This window comes from Diadema setosum, chromosome 9 (genome assembly GCF_964275005.1).
Source record: "Diadema setosum chromosome 9, eeDiaSeto1, whole genome shotgun sequence".
Lineage (NCBI taxonomy): Eukaryota > Metazoa > Echinodermata > Echinoidea > Diadematoida > Diadematidae > Diadema > Diadema setosum.
The window spans coordinates 18392649-18410739 of record NC_092693.1 but is presented as its reverse complement, the minus strand read 5'-3'; the positions used below and the strand labels follow the sequence as shown (position 1 = coordinate 18410739).

The following is an 18091-nucleotide window of genomic DNA, read 5'->3' as shown; positions in this document are numbered from 1 at the left end:
ATCTCTTTTTTGAAAGTTCTGTTCTTCCCAATCCATATTACTTGAGTTTTAGTTACGTTAATTTTGAGGTTGGACATATTTGCAAATTCATTAAGTATTGTAAGAGCACTTTGTAAATCCTGGGTTGAACCGTTGAGTGTCAAAAGGGTATCATCTGCATATTGCAAAAGTTTAAGCGATTTCCCATTCATATGCAATCCAACTAAAGAATCCGAGTGTCGTATTAGGATACCAAGTATTTCACTGACTATAGGGGGACAAAGGATCTCCCTGGCGACACCCTCGTCCTATTTCAAATCTATCTGTACAGTATTCGTTAACTAATACACAAGAGGATGCATTTGCATAAAATAACTTGATCCATTTCTTTACAGATGGACCGAAGTGAAAAAAATCCAGGACCTTGAATAGAAAAGTATGCGATACGGAATCGAAAGCTTTTTCGAAATCGACAACAAGAAGCATGCCTGCTATATCATTTAATTCAGTATAAAGTAGCGTGTCATATAATAGACGTATATTTTCGCCAATGAAGCGACCACTCAAAAATCCTGTTTGATTTTCATGTATTAAAAAAGACAAAACGCCCTTTAGCCAATTTTGATGAAACCTCAACTATTCTGTTAGCCTTTTGATCCTGTTTTTACTCATTCATTAAAGCTAACTTCATGGTGAGAAATGATAACTCATTGAAGAGAAATAAGAAGAAAAAAAGTAACCCATCTATCTCTAGCTCTAATAATCCTTCTTTGATATATTCCATAAATCTACGGAAATCGGCAATTTTAACTTACCTCAGATTAGGGCTATAAAGTAAAAATAATTACAAAGCAATTATCTTATTTGAAGAAAAAATAGAGTTTATCCATGTACACAGCAGATATGATATATATCTCTTCTTTTTTTGTTCTATTTGAATCAAATGAAAAGAAATAAAGAAACTGTCAATTCATGCCTAATTGTAACAACGAAAGAAAAAAAAATCATATTGTCAGCTGTCACTGCTAACCACCTACTACCACGACTTGAATGACTCATTCTGATTGGCTATTGGTGATGTCATCCAGAGCCGTCGCTCACCGCTATTGGGGAACTAGTGCGCAGACCGGAGACTAGTGCGGTCTCGCCAAAGCAAAAAAGACCAAGAAGTCTGGATCTCAGCGAACACTGTAGATGGAAATGCAGAATCAAACAGTATAAATACACTTTGGTTTGGCAGTCGTCATATCAGTAACCAGTGAGGACTTCGAAGAGACAACAGGTGTAGAGAAAACAGGCGAACAAGTGGCGGTAACTGTACCACAACGAGATTTTGTCGAGTGAGCGGTAACACCAAGAACGCTGAGAATGGCGCACATTACACCATTGGTGTTGTTTCTATGCGTTATCGGGATATCGAACGTAAGTAGAGCTAGTGCACTTCCATCAATTTCGAGTTTAACTGAAAGGTTATTGTTAACTTTTGATTCTTAGCATTAGATATTTGTGCCCTCATTTCTTCTCCTTTCATCTGGCCTCTTCTGGATAATGAATTTGTTAGACAGTTTTAAACGATACATACAGTCAAAATTGTGGCATGCACGTACAGCATGCTTCAAACTTCCGTTATCAAAATTACCCTTTTACCTTACAATTATCTTCGGTCCTCCTCATATCAAACTCGAGTACAAAACAAAACAAAAAAAAACCTGTATCGACTTTCTTGATTTGAATTAAGCTATATTCATATCACAACTGCAAACAGTAAGGAAGGGCTTCTAAACTGTCCTGGTATCAATAAACACGGGATACGACTTACCTCTAGGAATATAACGATACAATATCAATTAATATCTGGGCAACTCAAACCGTTATCAGCACACTGCAGAATTATAAGTAAAACAAAGTGAAACTTACAGTTGGGCCTTAGACCCCGTTTACAGTGCGAGGCTCGGCCGCGGCTCGGCCGCGGCCGAGCCCAGCCCCGCTTCAGTGTAAACGCGCAAAAGGCCAAATGCGAGGCCAAAATTGGCCTCGCATTTGGCCTCGCTCTGGAGGTGGTCTCGGCCGCGGCCGAGCCGCGGCCGAGCCCGGCCTCTTCTTGGTGTAAACGCAAACTGGGCCAAATGCGCGACCAATTGCGCGGCCAATTTTAGTCTGGCTTCCAAACCCTCTGCCTGTATCTTTAGCTATTCACGATATTAACCCCCTCAACGTGGAAAACTAGTATAGTTTAAGATGGTTTTGTCCTGCAAAGGATTTTTTCGTTCGGCAAAGGCCTTTGCCCGAACGGCGACTTCGTCGCCACGGAATTCATTTGGCAAAGGGTCTGAAAACCAGACAATACCAAATTACGTTTGTTTACAAGCCGAGCGCCACTACGACAAAATATTGAAAGGTTTGAATGAAAAGCGCGGCCGAGCCCAGCAGTGTAAACGGACAAAATTGCGAGGCTCGGCCGCGCAATTGAGGCCGGACTCGGCCACGGCCGAGCCGCGGCCGAGCCCGGCCCCGCACTGTAAACGGGGTCTTAGACACCCCAGTTGTGGCATCACTGCTAGCCAAGGCTCTGCAGCGTCTGGTCTGTCTGGTGACAAGACAGGGTGTGGCAGCTTCACTTCTTGTGAGCCTGCCTATACATACGCTGGCTGCTGCAAACTTAAAGGCATAATCTACCATTTGCAGATGAAACAAAAACCCAACACTAGTGCTTTAAAATAGTTCTAAAATGTGAGTTAGGGATAGAAACAACCACTGTAAAAATTTGAATCCATATAATCGATGTTAAGTACTGTTAAATACACAAAATGTGAACAATAGTTATAATAAGAATGCTTCCAGACTAAACCGTATACAGTTATGGTTTATTGAGAAAAATGCAGATATCTCCTCATATTTTAGGCTTTATTGCAAAAATTTTACATGGTAGGATGTTTTGTGATACAACAGACCTACACATATGCATCAAATGTGATATCTTGAACATTTTTGAAATCACTGCTCCCAAAGGTAAACTGGACCTTTAACTATGCTGTGGAACAATAGCTGTCAAACACCTGCATGTGGGATGCCATCAACCCGGCTAAATTCATATTCAAATTCACTTCCTCCCAGACTGGAGGGTATTTAAATTAGATTTAAATCAACTCCTTACAGACATATAGATTAGGACAAAATCTACAGAATTTCAGCAATGTTCATCTGAATTCCTGTATTAATCAAAGTGGATCTTGCGTGTACACTCTCGAATAAACCAGCAAAGACAAAACTAAAAAAAAAAAAAAAAAAAAAATTCGGACAGAAATGACACGGTATAATCTTAAAATCATATTATCGGGCTAATCTGAAAATGAAACCTATAGAGGATATCAGCAACGGTAGGAAAGATGACGTAGATCTGTTAAGGGGCACTTTAAATATGTCGTCGTCGGCGGGGTCGTCGTGATGAATGCATCATAATCTGGTTACCAGACCCTTTGCCAACTGTATTCCTTTTACAAAATGCACTGAACTAGAAAGACTAGTTCAGTGGGACCATTCAGCTGAACCTGCTAAATCTTTTGTTGTTAGAGGGCGTCAATATTTTAGGAGAGAAATTAGTACGAGCAGACGTTCTAGACGGTCTGGAAGCCAGACAATCAATCGCCAATAGTAAATACATGTATTCACAACTAAATGACACGCGCCTTAAAAATTAAAATGAGAAAAACAACAACAACAACAACAGTGCCTAATGGTGCCACTCTTGAGTGGCAATCTCTGCAACACTTGGAGTAGATTAAAGACGATGGCGCTGAGGCAGTAGAGACAGTCCTAGTCTTCCTTCTGCTCTCTTGTCAGCCTGCTGATTGTTTCTTGTAGTTTCAGCCCACTTGACGGGTGCACGTCACGAGTTCGACACCCACGAGTTAAACAGCCCACGAGTTACTCAGCCCTTGTCCTCGATACTAACGGCAAATAAGGCCCACGAGTACGCACGTAATAGTCACACAAGGCCCATGAGTTCAGCACTAGTCGAACGGACCCATGAGCTCGACACTAAGCGATAAAAGACCCACTGGACGGAAACTGTAAACTTCCTGATGTAGGCCTTGTTTGCCTACTGTCGGACATATAGGCCTTATTTTGTCTAGTGTCGAACTTGCGGGCCGTATGACTCATGGGGGCCAGTCTTCTGTGATGACCTTCCAGGTGTTGAGTTTGGGTTCAGTTATCTTAATGTCGCATGTGCACACACTTGAAATGAAAATGCGGTCTTTCTACGGGACGAAACCCCTCGCACGTATTCTCTCCATATAGCATGTCCATCGGTATGCGATTTGGTTCCATAGGTGAGGACTTTGGGACATCTCTGTTGCCGTCCTATCCTGCTACTTAATGCGCAGGAAATGTCCAAGGCAGCGGAGGTATAGATGGTGCTGAGCCGCTTCTCCTGACCGGCGTTCGTTGTCTAGGACTTCCATCCGTATCGCAGGGTACTGGGGACGCCTGCAGACCTCGTAAGCGAAAGCTTGGCGTTCTTGATCACCTGACTGTTACTTCATATACTAGTAATACACGTGTATTCTGCTTGGCCATGACTGCAGCAGTATCAAGTTAGTTATCTCATTGTCAAGGGAGAAGGACCTGGGATGGTTCACCCACGGTATGAGAAGGAATCCACGTCTTCAAGATGATAGTCGTTGATGAAATCAGTGTCTTGGACTAGGACTTTAGTCTTTTTTAGGGTGATGATCAGTCTAAATTCCTCACCGGCACAGGTCATTCGGTCTCTGTTTGCAATGTCAGCGCAGCGTCGTCAGCGAACAGCACAGCTTAGATGACAACCTCCTACACCTGGTTTTGGCGCGCAGTCAGGCGATGAAGACTTTCCGTCCGTTCTGATATGGATGTAGATGCCTTCTGTGCCGTACTGGAGGAGCATGGAGAGGAAAATAATAATAAAAAAAAATGTCTGAGCGATGACGCAGCCCTGCTTCAGTCACCATCGCTATAACATGGAAAAATCGGAAGATCCGCCGTCATTGTAGGAGACTTTTCTTTGCATGTCCTGGTGAAAGGCCGTGACAATCTGGAGCAGTCTTGGGGGCATCCTATCTTCTGCAGCTTTACTTGCTACAGCTGGCATAGTGAGAAGGTCGTGTTCGCTGGAGATCGGCCTACCTTCGACTCCGGATACACCCGGGAGGCATACAAGATTCTGCAGGCGCATGCCAGGACGACACGGGCGAAGACTTTCCATACAACGCTGAGGAGGGATGTGCCCCGGTAGTTATTTTAGTCGCTGCAGTCTCCCTTTGTCCTTGTAGGTCTAGTGACGATAAATCATTGGCGTTGCGTACGTCTTACTAATTAATCATCCCAGCAAAGGCACAAGAGCTCGTGGGGGGCACTGTATTATGGTACTGACTTGCCGCTCTTCACAACTTCTGGCGGGATGCCATCTTTCCCAGAAGCCTTTCCACAAGAGAGACAGTCGATGGCTGTGCTGAGTTCTTCTGTTGTACTCGGGACATCTAGCTCCTCTACATGAATGAGAGACTGGCTAAGGTGTCCAAGGCGGCCTCTGTCACCACATATCTGCATATAGCGTTGCGTACAGCTCCAGGTAGTGTTGCATCCAGCGTTCAAGCCGCTAACACTGCTCATTTTTGTGCAAAGCCTCTAAAAATTCAATAAACTTTAAAATATTACACGAAAGGTAAGATCTGGCAGTTTCTTTGAAGTCGTAGAACACATTCCCATCATTATTTCAGTCGGCACAAATATTATATAGTGCTGTGACTTGAATGGAGTTCCTGCCAATCTTTCCTCTCTGTTTATCGATGAGAGGCTATAAACTCCTCTATACAATGTATTTCTAAGTATTTCCAGTAAAGGTTGTTATTGGTCTCCTTCATCTCTTTCGCCTTCCACTTCCCATTTTTAAAGAATCTTTTGCATATGATTTCTTCTCATAATGAATCCAACAAGTCGGAACATTTGGGTGATTACCACTTTTGTATGACTAGCCCTGATCCAGTTTTCTCTATAGTGCCCGGTTATTTGTCTTGTGCGCTCTGAGGTTCCATGAGATTCTAACCATTCTGCGGTAACACCACGCATAGACAATTGCATTCAAGTAGCTTCTTGCAACCAACCTGTTTTATTACTCACGTCTCACATTCCTATACTATCAGCTGTGTGCTGATTTCTTTGCTTCTACAGAATAATGGTATGTATTTTCTGCCCTGCATCCCTTGCAGTGAATGTACATTGAACGCTAGAGTTATGAGTTCCACATGTTTCACGAAACATTGATATCGGTTGCAACAACATTACGACCACCATCACAAGAAATGATGTTGCCACTCGCCTTCGGACTCTCCGATTCCATCGGTTTGTGGATGATGCAATCATATTGGGGGTTTTTTGCCTTCGATTTAGCCACTGTACATTTAAAAATGACGTATCTTAGAAGTTATTACAACTCTTTGATCAAATGATGTTATCGACAATATTCATGCAGTTTACATACTTGTAAACATATTTAATTCTGTTCACTTTTTTCACATATTAAATATAGTATATCCACATTATGAATTTCCCTGTGAAATCAATACTTTCGCTAAGATGTTGTCCGAGTCAACGAAAGAGGCAAAAAATTTCGCTGATAATATATTTTCCTTCCTGACACATCTCTCATCAAAAGAATGTGAATTATTATTTGAATAACTTTACATTTTCCCCTTTGTACATTTTAGGTCGATTGTATGAGTTTGTTTGTTTGTTTGTTTTTTGTAGTATACAAGCTCTGCCTTTAGTGGAGTCTCACTCTTTTTCTTCCTCAGGGTATGGATCATGTAACAAAATTTGTATACATGCTTTTAATTCATGAATTCTCCTCGTGAACTCAACTATTGTGCACTCAAGATTTTTGGTTGGGTTGGTTTGATTTTATTTCCGCATTTTCTTTGTCCGAATACAATAACGAATGAAAACAAAGTGATACAGAGTATGCCAAAAAAAGTAGTATAAAAGATAGTATAACATATACAAATCAATACAAGAAGTGCCAATTTCGTAACGACATCAGTCTGTAATAACATATGAATCAAAGCAATCATGTTAAGGCATACTGTAGGCCTATTCATATGTGGACAAAGGAGAAATCAATAAAGGAACCGTCATAAGCAGAGCTTGACGTGGATGAGGCCCTATCTTATGTACCAATATAATGCAACACCAGTAACATAAAACTCTTAATCTTAACGTTGTATACCAAATACGTTTTCTTTAAAAAAAAAAAGTGGAGATGATTGTACAATTTTCGTATATCATTCATGTTCTGTGGAAGAAGAACAATGGAAATAAATAGAATTGACCTGAACTGAATCAGAATTGGGCAGTTTCAGCAACTCTCTTCAAGCGCTTGTTAAATTTTAACTCCAGCAATAAGGCCGTGACTTAAAGGAATGTTTTCTGGAGTTCAAACCCCAATAAACAATACTATAAAAGAACCTACCAAAATGAACGTCAATGGCTATCTAATTATCGATATTGGACTGACGAACTTTTAGTAGTATCTTTTCGATGTGTCTATCACACAAGAATAGTTTATTCAGCCAAGCAGCGCAGTCTTGTCCTAAATTTCGTGGGCGTTGATTTATGCGAAAAGAGTTTCCTTTAAATGATATCAGCAAGGCCATGAATCTCCACGTTAATCGACCCTGTCCACGCAATCATTTCCTTTGTGGAAAGAAATAAGATAATTTCCTTTCAGGTCCGGCATAGACTGCGAAACAATGGACTCGTTGTAAAGGCATGATTGCTTTTTGAGCAACACCCTTAAGGACAGGGGAGGAGAACAAGAGAGAAAATGTGCGTGTACCTCCCTGGTATAATGTATGTATAACACCAGGGGCGGATCCAGGAATTCTGTTAAGGGGGGGGGGGGGGACGCAACTAATATTTCTGGTGCCACTTCCGGGTTTCATTTCATTTTTTTTCTTTTTATTTCTTTTGTTTTTATCGAAAAATAAAGGGGGGCGTGCGCCGGTTTTGCCCCCCACCCCCTCTGGAGCCGCCACTGAACACACACACACACGCACACACACACACACACACACACACACACACACACACATATATATATATATATATATATATATATACATACATGTGTCTGCAAACTTTCATTTCCAAATATGTGTTCACTCACAAAGGTATTTCAATCAGTTCTTCAGAATAGGAAAAGTATTATCATAAATGCCAATTCAGCAGTCATTAATTACTTTGTCGTGTTAACTCCGGTATCTTCATAGTAAAACAATAGTGCGTCTTGAATCGACACAGTTCCTCCTCGAGGATGAGAAATGACAAAAATTGAATTCACAGTATATGGCATGATTGAAGAGAGAATGAGGTGATGGGTAGGGTAAAAACAATATTATATTCATGAATATTTCTATTTATATAGAGTGTGATTTTTTTTTCAAAACTTTTTTTAGCCCTCCATGGACTATTTTCTTATCTCCATAATACAAACTCAAAACATTCAACCATAATCTATAAAACCATAAATAAACATGTACGGTACACAAACAAATATTGGAGTTACTGCCACTTTAAATTGAACTTGTTGAGAGTACCCGATACAGAAGAAATATATATCTCATCTGCATAATATTCAATATTTTTTTCTTCATAGAGTTAAACCTAGGGACTTTGGGTTTTTTTTTTTTACTTTTGTACAAACAGTTGTTGCTTAATCAAAATCACAGCGCAGTTTTGAGCATCATTTCTCTTTTCTTTAAAACCAAAATCCTATTTACCATTTTATCATTTTATACTGAAAATATCTCAACCTTATGTCCACAGTAAAACGAAATATCATAATGTGATACTTTTCCATTTTGACAGTTTCAGGGGACTATCTAAATGTCTTTCCCATTTAAAACATATCAAAGGTAAACATTTTGTTTTTCCAAGAAGAGCTTTTTAAATACACCTATACATCCTTTGAATTTTGCAGTAGTATTTTAATATGTGATGGCAATAATGGATCTACAATATTTTGTTCACATCTTTGTAAATAACCACCAAACCGGCACTCAATCACTTGTCCTACTGAATAACATGACAGGTAATTAAGTTTCAAACAAAGTCCGTTCACAACCTTCACGGGTCAACAAATTTCCCTTGTTATCAACCAAATCGTTGATATACCTGATACCTTTTTCATTTTCATGCCCGATTTGAGTAGAACTATTTCTCCACAATGGATAAGTTAAAAAAAAAATTAGATCCCTCTGAACGACATAATAGGGACATGGCATAGAATACATCTTTCCAAAATGGATTTTGAGTGTAATATGACTTCAAACATGAACGTCATTTTAGAGATATCTGTAGCTACAGTGCTATTCGGGGAGTCTCATTTAAAAAATAAACAAACAAACTCTGGCAATCACTAATTGTTGCTACTTCTTAAAACGTTTCGAGTCCGCAGTCTCCCCAAGTGCGTGTGTGTTCACAAAGCAGTCAACATTTAAAATGAACATAATAATGTAGATAACCACTAACAGACGTATGGCGTGCCCAATAATGGGAAGGAAAGACATGAAAGATGGACTTTACAATCTGCTACGCAAGGAATGGCCTCTGCGCCCGAATCGGCTCTGTGATACGCTTCCAAAACGTACAGAATTAGGCGTAACAGGCTTGATTTGATTTGATTTGATTTGATTTGATTTGATTTGATTTGATTTGATTTGATTGATTTGATTTATTTCATTAATGTTTATTCATCAATGTTATTTCATCAACGTTGTATCCACGAATATGGCATTACACAGTAATACAGCTATTTCTAACAATTGCAACAATTTCGTTGCATATAATATAAACGCATTTGTAATGTAATGGCATGTGGTACATGGTAATTTGCATACAGCATTCAGGATTGGACAACAAAATAAGCACAACACTTTACTGTATGGCAACCAATAGTGTAGACATGATGGATAACTTCAATGCAATTAAACAAAACAAGGGGGTCCAACATGATGCTTGATATGTTAGCGCTCGATCTACATAATACTTGGTGACTGGACTACTTAGCGGATCCAAACACCATTAATACAACAGGTCAGTACTGATATCATTAGCTCAGGAAGAGATGTCATCAGAGAGTAAGGCCAATTAAACCAGAAATAGTTATTTTCTGCAGACTAACGCCTGCTGCCAAAGTAGCCGGAAGTCCGCTGGAAGAGAGAAAAAAAGTGGACAGTAACAAAGAACATATTGATATCACAAAACTTCATCAGCCCTGACCACTCTATCCTGTTCGCGTAATCACGGAGCTGAATTGTTCCATGGTATAATGACCCTTGCCCACCTCTTTCCTTGAAGTCAAAGTCTGGTGACACAATCACCACAACGTCATACGATTCAAAGAAAACAGTTTATCCCCCTTTGCTGGAGCACGTATTTCTTCTGAACTTCACCTACACAAAATGATTATAATAGTTATATCAAGTAAGTGATTATTACTGCTGTAGTGGTAAAATATATAAGATAGAATAAGAAAAAAGCAAAAGGAAACAAATCATCCGAAGAAATGAAAAATTAAACGATCAATTTTGAAACAAGGATTTGGGATACTAATCCTTGGTGATGGTTTTGCTTCTTCTGTATATTTTGATATTAATGATTATTTTTCTCTCTACTCAACACAAATGAAGAGTGAAATTTTCAGCTGTAGGGTTGGTGTTCAGTGAACTTGTCATTAGTATTGGTTAAAGATGTCTTTCGGAATCTGTTGAACGGCGCCGTGCATGCGTGTTGCAAATATAAATCCAACATTCCCTGTGAACACGATACGCTCCGTAAATAATGTATGTGTGGCGTCTTGCTCAAAGCCTATGATTCAAATATGCTACGGACATGTTATACACTGCACAGGGATCTCCGAGCCTTTGGGATATGCACCTTTAGATGGAGAAAGGAGAAAGAATAAAGAGTTCTAGGCTTTTTTGTTAAAGTTTACAGTGTTTGGGGAGCCACATTTTGAAAATTTCAAATGGATGGGGTGCCTCTGGTGTCCCTTTGCTACTTTCATAAAGACACACACACACACACACACACACACACACACACACACACACACACATATATATATATGCATAATGTACATATGAAAAATGATTCTGCATCATAAATGATAGTGGCGCAGTGACATTGGTAGGTCTATGCATTTGGACCATTGTGGACTGATGGTGAGAATGCCTTGCCCGAGACGTCTGTAATGTCTTTCAGATGTTGAACCACATGTTCCTCATCTTATTGGTCTTGCCGCCTCCCAACTACTAGTAGTAAACGTGAATGCCATCATACGAAGGCGAGGTATTCTTAATATCCAATGATAATTCAGTCTCGGAGGTTTCCATATTGTTTTGAAGAAGCATTCTCATTGAGGTGACGTGCGCTCAATCTGTTACGTAACTTTGAAAAAATTTGCATTTTTCACACGACCCGAAACTTTCCTCTCAATCATTGCACACACAAAAAAGAGTAATCTCGCTAAATAAGGGCAGCCACCTATCTTGCGATAACTGGCTCGACCAGCAGAGCGGAATGTCAGTAAATTGGTTAGTCGATAAACGGAAAGGCTTATTTGTACTCTGAATGAGAAGTCATGCAAGATTTCAAAGGAAATCATCTACAAACAAGTTGTGACGAAAGTTCTTCAATATTGTTGTTTTGTTGTTTTAAATAGAAAAAAAAAACAAAGAAGAGAGAAAGAATGGGACCCTATCAAACAATAATTTGCCTCAGACGATACTATAATATCAAACGATCGGACAATAATGAATCTTAAACAAATCAAACATTGTTATTAGATATACGATATCAAGTATCTAAAAGGGAGCTCATAATAAAATAATGTCTTCACGAGGGGGATTTAAAGGAAACCAACACCCAAAGAGAAATGTAGATTGAGTGAAAGCAGGAACATTTAGTAGAACACATCAGTGACAGTTTGAGGAAAATCGGACAATCGATGCAAAAGTTATGAATTTGTAAAGTTTTTGTGTTGGAACCGCTGGATGAGGAGACTACTAGAGGTTATGATGTTATGTATAGACAACAATGTAAAAAGAAGATATAAAGGGATTTCCACTCAAAAAAAAAAAAATCACATTTCTAGCATAATGAAAGAGCTATTGACTAATCGTTTTTAGAAAGCAGGGACAATAATTGCTACCCTTAACATACGTCAGTATCAAGTTGATGGAATGTGTAATTTTCATGAAAAAAATGAATTTCGTGGAATTCCCTTAATATTTTCTTTTTGTTGTCCACACATGACATCATAACATCTAGTAGTCTCCTCATCCAGCGGTTCCAACAAACACGCAAACAAAATCATAACTTTTGAATCGATTGTCCAATTTTCCTCAAACTTTTACTGATGTGTTCTACTACTGTTGCTGCTTTCACTCAATCCACATTTCTCCATTGGTTTTGGTTTCCTTTAATATTGCGAAAGGCAATATGAATGTGCCCTCATCCAGATCCCCTTAAAATTCTTGGTTTGAGGATCTAAAGTGACACATAATGTTTTGTCTCTTTCTTATAGCTGAATCATTGACATACACAGCATCTTTCTCCAGTTATCACTGACATTTGTTCAGAGTGAACCCAAGATATACATCGATCATGACAATCACATTATAATCTGAAGTTAGGAAAAAAAAATGCTACCGCTAGTCACATCAATCAACTCTGAGAGACATTGAATACCGCAAATGATCAGGGTGTGAATATTTGCTAAATCATTACATCGCACCATTCGCCTATCTTCCACGGTTTTTGCACTTTGCTTCAGAAAAAAAAATTAAAATGTGTATTCATGGAAGAAGTCACGAAAACTTATCTCAATGACCGACAGTGACTAACCTGCATAACCCATTCTGATTGGCTTTTGATGATGTCACCGGCGTGATAAAGATCTTCGAACGGATACTGCTTACCATTTGGGCAGCTGTCACAGCCCCTACGACAGTCCAGTGGCAAAGGTCATCGGATCATACCTGGTCGGGTTCCCGGCTTTGATCGTCGTAAGACCGGTCAATAAATAGGGCTTGCTCAGGTGGTCTCCAGAGCAGAAGCGCATTTGGACTTGGTGGAAGCGTTCAGAACAGATAACAGGTGTATAAACCGGTGGAACTACGCTTTAACGATTTACCGAGTGGACAGGGATATTACCAAACGCTGAGGATGCTAAGGGGGTACATTGCGTTCATGGTGCTGTGTCTGGGTGTAGGAGTGTCACATGTAAGTGAACTGTTACACTATTTTTGTGATATGTGTTCAAAGTGCATCTCACCGTAAAACATCACTGTCTGGTAGAATTTCGTTGTTCTTGAGAGCAAATTCAGTCTCTCTTTGTCAAACATCATTTGCTGACAAAAGGGCTTTACTATATAGTATATCAATATCAAAATGATATGTGTGAGAGAAAAAAAAAGGTTGGAAATGCACTCTAGTACTTAGAAGAAGAATTCTGCAATTCATGATTTCAGTTTATGTTAAGTATATATTCTTCCCGCCCATTTTTGTCATCAATTGATTCTATTTCAAATTTCAAAGAAGATGTTTCCAGACACTCTGGACTGTGGAAATACTTGTTTCAATCTCATCTCTAGTTCATCAATGTTTATACGTTTTTATTCACTTATCACCAGATTGTGCTAACTGCAATTAAGATTCACAGTAGTAGCTGAGCAGCTCAAGACAGCAGACTCAAATTCAGCCATTAATTGGCATTCAGTTTCTCAGTTTCATTCATAACCGTCTCCCATGCTAGGTATACGGTACAGGGCTGTAATTATTGCCTTTTAATAACCTAATCGTTTACTCATCACATTTACCATGATTGGTCACATTTATCATACATCGTCGGTTGAGAATGAGAAGGGCATTAAGTTGGCTTGAAGTGGCAACTTAACGCCCTTCTCACTCTCATTAAAAAAAAATTAAAAAAAAAAACGCATTTTCCTGTCACAGCAATTATTCTCAAACTTTCTCAAACTTATCCACTCGACCGACAAAGAAATGAGTAAGGCTCTGATTTGCTCTCGACGTAAAGGTCCATATATCACTTGCCGAATCTGAATAACAAAATATTGAATTTGTTAGGAATAAAAATAGGAATTTGATCCTAGCATACCTAACCCGGTAAGCAGCAGCGATGAATTTCGGTGACAATTGACGAATTTGAGTGTTTAATTTTCAAATGTGATTGACAAAATAAAATACGAATATGAATGGTAATCGATAAATCAAACCTAGGATTTGAATACAGTAAACATTGTTCGGACGGAACATTGTTGCGAATGTTAATTGATGAATCGATGAAAACAAAACTGCGAAAGTTTTGTCAGTCCACGTAACGTACGTTCACCACTAAATCTAAACGGTATGAAACACAATGTTTAAAGGGATGGTATAGCATTGGTGGAGATGAGGAGTGGGCTTTTAACTTTTTGCTAGATACCAAGAAACCATTTGTAAAATAGTACATACAGCAATACCTATATACCATTCTAGGAACAACTCAAATTTCATTTGATGAAAATTGGTTTTGGAACGGCTGAGACATCCAAAAACAAAGTAAAACAAAGCGATCGTAATGAAAGGTGGGTGCCACCTTTTATCGGGATCGTTCTGTTTTGGGTATCTCGGCCATTTAAAAGCCAATTTCCTTCAAATAAACGTTGAATTCCATGCTCTTTCATATTAAGGTTTCTCATTATCATACAAGAAAAAAAAAATGTTACAGACCTGAAGTTAGGTATCAACCAAAGCTATACGATTCTTTTAATAGATTTAAAACCTGATATTATTTTTTCTATGTCCATTATCGGGCCATTCAGTTGCAAAGCAATTGATTTTCGATGAACATCTTTTACTTCACCTTCATAATCATGTAAGTACATAGATATCAGTCCAGCTTTGCGCATACGCTTGCTTAAGAATTTTCATTTTAGCATAAATTCTGATATTTTGTTTGCTTGAAGAAATTTTGGGGCAAGGTTATCTCTCATTAAAGTGTTCTCAAAGATCATGGGGAAAGCAAATTGGAAACAGGAAATAATCTGACATCCCTGAAATGTGCCATTTTACCTCGGAAGTGTCCATTTACATCAAAATAAATGTTGCCATCATTCAAAGTTCAGCCAACTGATGATTGTAATTTTGTAATTTTCATAAAATCATTAAAAGTCCCACTGGCTCTTTTAATGAATTTGATACTTCATGCAACGTTGCATAAATTTCTCCCCATACATTTTTTTTTCTGACCTTGGTCCATCCGTCCAGTTCATGTCCATCAACTTCACTGCCTTTCGAAAATATCATGTATTTTGTTTTATTCAATTTATCAGCGTGTTGTGTGCGGCTTGTTAATCATTTTTTTTTCTCCAATTGCAGGCAGCATATGACTACAAGGTCGGACAGGTTAACGCACGTGGCGTTCGTATTGGCTCAGTAAGTATATGTACCAACACTTACCAAGATAGTTTCTGTATACTAAAAAAAAAAAAATCAAAGTTAATGAACTGTGTAGGGTGGGAAACCGTTTGAGTGGCTTTGGCAGCTTAGCCAAGAAAAGGGGAGAGTAACTTTTGTTCTTTGATAATACGTCAGAGCAGGGAGGTAAGACTCGCCTTTTTTTTTTCTCATGATGGGTGTCCGTGATAACTTTTGATAGTTAAGACGCAATACAGGTTGAGTGTGTTCAACAATCCACGATAGGCATTTGGGACTTCGTATTTCATGAATTTCAGATTTACCTTGTGCACATTTTCCCCCATTTCGCTCAAGTATAACCGTTTTCTCTATATACGTGCCTATGTCACATCTACAGGTGGATCTAGTACAGCCGCCAGCAGACAGTAAGAAAAATTTACACTTTGTTTTAGCCATCAGAGGAACTGTATTGGCCGTATACATGTATTTGTCATCCAGAGGACCTGTATATCTGCAGTATTATAATAATGTGCTTGTCATAACAAGACATTTCATATCACTATCGTTACTACTTGAACTGTTGTGCTAATATTATTTTTTAAACCATCGTTTTTCAATCATGATCGCTTTTAGTTTTGTCTGTGTATGTCTGTGTGTGTGTGTGTGTGTGTGTGTGTATGTGTGTGTGTATTTGTTTGTGCTGACAGGACCATTTTGCACATTAACGTCGAACAATTCCAAGAAAAATAATCCTTTTCATTATATTTTTTTTTTCGGTCGACCTGTATGACCGAACTCCATTGGTTGAAGTTAACTAAAACATACAGTATTTAATTTCCACACTTTTGCGTCTGAATGTTGCTTATCGGGTACATCTGCTTGGTGGTTGCGTTTTCTTCGCTTGTCTGCACAGACCTACACCGCAGCAAAGGAAGTTAATGTAATCTCCTTCACACACACAAAAAAAAATCATAGAAAAAAAAACTTTGTTGCAGCAGCTTGGTATTCATTCTCTGATCACGGATGGCGACTAGTTTTCCGTGATACTTACTATCTGTCATTACTCTTCATTGATGGTGCTCCTGACAGAGTTGGTTTACATAAAGCTCCTCCAGAAGAGGAAAAACCCCATAAAAACTTCGTGGGTATTTGATTGATTACTTTATTGTCTGCAACAGAAATTCATCGTACAGTGGACATTAAAACAAATAATAGTTATGCATGAAACACATTACATGTATACATCCAAAGCCACAATCACAAAGTGCATCTGAAACTGAAACAAGAAACATAACACACATTACCAGCCTTGTACCGACTTACCCGACGTATACAACTAAAAGACTAAAATGTTGACATACATCATTTTTATCATATCATCTTCATCGCAGCGTCAGCATTTTAATCCACAGCTTGATTTTTTAAACAATTTTTAAATAACTCTTTTTTTTTCAACACTTACTGTTATACGCATTCTGTCAAAGCTATCAATGGTCAGACTTTATCTAAACCACTTTCATAAGTTTCTCTTTTTTTGCGTATTAGTCCAAAGTATTGTTGATACATATCTTTTCCTACCCATCTGCTTATTTTCTTTGTCATTTAATCTATATTCATATCAAATCGTGAAGTCATTATTATGTGTGACTGTTAATGCTTCAAGTGATGACATGATGCTTAATTTGAAAATATGAAAAGCCAAGCGATAATTTAAAAACCACCAAGATATAGAGGAATCGAATAAAGCCGGTTTAAGCATGTTTCTCATATAATTTTGTCCTTTACTTACAGAGGGAAAAACAAAATTCACAATCGCAATCGTGCATGTGAAAAGATACATCATTGCCTTATTGACTAACAAAATTTTGGAATCACCTTTTATGTTTAGCGTAACATTCATACTTATTGCTATATATTGCTTGTTTTCAGTTATACAATTTGCTTTGTTTCATTAAAAAATGTTTGGTCACATTGCTTCTCGTCCTAAAACTAAAATACCATGTTGACTGGTTTGTTGACCGGTGGGTGGATTTCATTTTTCACTCTTCTTTCCATCTTTTTCGTAATATAATGAAGCAATTAAGGAACATACAGACATGACAGAGATATTTTCTACAATGAGTACACACACATGAAGATAAATTAATGTGCATCTTTGGAATTTGAAGATCGAGCACTCCTATCAGCTTGATAAAAAGTATTGCTAGCAGATATTCATTAGTCAAGATATCGATACATGATACAAAATATACGTTATTTCTACCACGTCATTGATTACGTCACATCGATCCGTCATACTGTCTGTTTTCATTATGTTTTGCCTCCTATAGAACTACGATTTTTCGGAACGCCGCGAGAAGGAGATGCCATGGAGCACATATTGAACATGAATATAGAAGCCATGAACAAGTCAAGTGGTAAGAAATCCTTCAGCTAAAGTTTGTTTTGAGCAAGAAATGATATAGTGACAAATCTGTTGCTAATAACAATAATAATTGAATGGATGATTGAATGATAATCAACAACTTCTCAACTAAAAATTGTTTGATTACCGCAAGAGTACTTCAATGTATTTGAATATTTTGGTTTTGGTGTC

At 38.4% G+C, this 18091-nt stretch overlaps 1 long non-coding RNA gene across 1 annotated transcript; it reads left to right on the top strand.

The window, feature by feature from the left end:
- Positions 1-1359: 1359 nt before the first annotated feature.
- On the top strand, positions 1360-17912 carry LOC140232931 (uncharacterized). Its single transcript, XR_011901508.1, has 4 exons — positions 1360-1401; positions 15457-15513; positions 15893-15920; positions 17826-17912. It is a non-coding gene; the product is annotated as an uncharacterized lncRNA (long non-coding RNA).
- Positions 17913-18091: the final 179 nt, after the last annotated feature.